This window comes from Carya illinoinensis, chromosome 3 (genome assembly GCF_018687715.1).
Source record: "Carya illinoinensis cultivar Pawnee chromosome 3, C.illinoinensisPawnee_v1, whole genome shotgun sequence".
NCBI classification, from domain to species: domain Eukaryota; kingdom Viridiplantae; phylum Streptophyta; class Magnoliopsida; order Fagales; family Juglandaceae; genus Carya; species Carya illinoinensis.
Window position 1 is genome coordinate 8,604,478 of NC_056754.1, and position 3,413 is coordinate 8,607,890.

Genomic DNA, 3,413 nt, shown 5'->3' on the forward strand with positions numbered 1-3,413 from the left:
CTGTACCTCTACCCATGATTGTGTACAGTACCATTTACTTTTACTTTCACTGTATCTCTACTTTAATGATTGTATACAGTGCTTTCTTGCTCTATAAAAGGAATGCCTGGCTTCAGCATTAGACACAACTTCTTTTAGAGCTTCTCCCTCACCTTCCTTCTCTTCTTCTCATCCCTAACCCCTCCAGATGTTCGTCTGTAATCCTGTTTGAACTTGTTTATATTAATAAACTTGTTTATATTCAGTACTTGTTTATTTTATTATTTATTTTCTTGCATTCATATTGGCAGGTTCTACCGCCCATTTATTTTCTGCAAACATATTTATATTTCAGTATTGCATTCACGCATTGGTCGGCTGAGCTGCAACATATTCTTGCTTACGTTTAATTCTTGTCATTAATCTTTGTGCTTAACTTCTGTTCTTCCCTACTCTCTACCTTCCGCTTTACTTTTGGTATCAGGTGGATAGAGCCATGGGCCCATGATGCCCTACATGTTTCCTAAGCATTATGCTTTTCCAGCTTTGTACGCACATCAAGATTCAAGAAAATTTAATTCGAGGTGGGGTCGATGTTTGTTGGCAATCATCAACAATTACATGAAGCGGCATGCACAGAAAATATCACGCAAAATTATAACCTTTGACCACGAAGGGAGAAGAGAGAGACACTGAGATATGGCTTACCAGTTACCACTTACTCCGGTTTTCTAATTTTAATATACTATATACTATATACTATATATTTTATTATAATATATAATATTATATTATATATTATAATTATATTATAGAGACTATAATGATATATTATAATATCATTATAATATATAATATAGTGATGTAGTATTAGTATAACTATTTATAGAATAAATTATAGTGATATAAGATTTTAAAATTTAATATTATTTTAATTAGTAATTTATCATATAATATAAAACTATTTTATATATAATTATATATTATATATAAAAATTATATACAATATAAAAAATTAAAAAATATATATATAAACCAGTCGATCCAATTTTAGAAAAAGAAAAATTGAAATCAGACCGATTTTGATTGGTTAAAAAAAAAAAAAAAATGGGTACCGATACCGAATGTGATGACCCGCTTTTACGTGTATTTTCACTGAATGGTTGTTTTTAATTTAATTAATATATTGGTTTATTTATTTTAAATTATTGTGTTTTAAATTGGTTTTTAATTTATTTGAGGTTGTGTTTTATTTCTTTTAGTTGTTGTGTGGTTTTAATCTTTTTCGGCAGTTTGTTTCGTTTCCCGGAATGAGGATTGGACCTCATTTCTTTTCACATCTTTTTCCTTTTTCCTTTTTTCTTTTTCCCTTCTTTTCTTTTTTCCTTTCTTTTTCTTTTTCTTCTTTTTCTTTTTTTCTTTTTTTTCTTTCTTCTTCCCGCTCGTTCGGACCCCCCCCGTGATCTCTCTCTCTCCTCCCTCTCCCTCACGCCGGCGTCCTCTTCTCTCTACCATACCGCCGCCGTCCGGCCACCGTTCGGCCTCTCACCGGTCCCATTCTCTTCCTCTCCCTCCGGTGCACCACCCCTCCAAAGCCTACCCCCAACCGGCCGGCCGTTTGGCCGGAAAAGCTCCAAGAAGGGCGCACGGATTTTGCTCCGATCCGCCGCCGTCACTCCACCTCCGGCCACCATTTCTTCACCACTTCATCACCGACTCCTTGCCGTCCTAACCCACCCATTTCCGGGCCTCCAACGACCACCAGAACAGCTCCTACGAGCTTAGTTTCCGTTTTGGGTAATCCGGCCATTCCGCCGCCACCCACGGCCGTTCATCACTTCCAATAGCTTCACAACCATCCCTAGACCATACCCTATCAATCTCGTGTTCTAGTTTGTCCTCGTTCAAAAGTGGGTTTTTCAAACCCACGGCCACAGTGAATTTTCACTGTGACGTTGCTTTTCCGGCGCCGTTTGCAACGCCGCTTGTTTTCTAAAATTGCCGTATAGCGCTGTAAGTATTTTCCAAACCCTATTTTCAGATTTTAATATATATTGCTCATTCAATTATTTACTGTTGTTGGTTGTTGATTCCGGACTGAGTCCGAGGAGTTTCGGGGGTCGGATGGATGGAGGACGGAGTTGTCTGTTTAATTGTTTTATGTTGTTTGATTATGGTATTATGCATTGTTATGGCATTTCATGGTGCATGCACGTGTGTTTGTGGAATTGTGTGAAAAGCCTGTGTATTGGCGTAAGTGTATTGCGGGTGCGTGTGTATCACGAGCCCAAGCCGGGATGGGTTATTATCTCGGTGGAGCTCCTCTGGTCACTCGGGAGCGGAATAAACTGAGTGATGTCCCCTGAGTTGTCGAGAGCGATGACGGGAGCGGGGCTAGGGGATGCTTGGCTACGAACGCGCCGGGCGTGGAACCGGGCATCGCCCTACTCACCGACTCCGTGGCCCTTCGCTGGCGAGGGCTAGAGGATGCTTGGCTACGCACGCGCGGGGCGCGGAACTGGGCATCGCTCGTTAGGTGTCACATGCGTGGTGGTACTCTACGGTGTGACACTGGAGCCAGGGTGTGCGGATGACCCCTAGGGGAGGTCATGGTGCATACGGTTAAAATTGGTTAATGGTTTATGAGGCCAAATGGGACTTTTGGCGTGGGCCAGATGGACTTCTGGCGAGATATTGGGCCGGATGGACTTCTGGCGAGATATTGGGCCAAATGGACTTTTGGCGGCCAAATGTGACTTTTGGCGTGTTTTTCATAAAGGATATGCTTTTGGGCCAAATGGGTTTTTGGCGTGTGTGGAAAACTTGGGTTTTATGGGCTTTGTGCATTGGGCATGGTTCATGCATCTTGTTTGAGTTTTATGTATTTTTATCTGGTAGTGTTTGGGTTTTACTTACCTGCGGTACCATTCGTGGTTCCGTAGCTTTTGGTGCAGAGTTAGAGGACGAAGAGGAGGAGGCTGAGCCCGAGGATGCGGCTCCGCCGGGTTGCTGATGCTATCTTTTATATTTGTTTAAAACTGTATTTGGGTTTTTGTAATATTTTATCTATGTATGTTTTAAACAGCTTGTATTTACGTTGAGAAAAATTCTGGTACTTAGTTATGACTTTCGTTATCCGCTGCGTGTTTCTCTGTACACATCTGTTGCCTTGCACACACTCGGCACCCGTCGATGGGATGGTGACCCGGGTTGTCACCATCCGGACGTCTCAATTTTCCCGTGTTCGGGCGTGGGGATTTGGGGGCGTCACACCGAACCAAACTTGGTACTGGACCAAATCCACCGATTCGATCCAGTCCAGTACAGTTTACCGATTCACCGGTTTTTTTTACACTCCTAAAAGTAGTGGCCGACATGAACTTCAGTTACGTTTAGATGCTGAGGTAATTTTAGATAATTTGAGATTATATGTA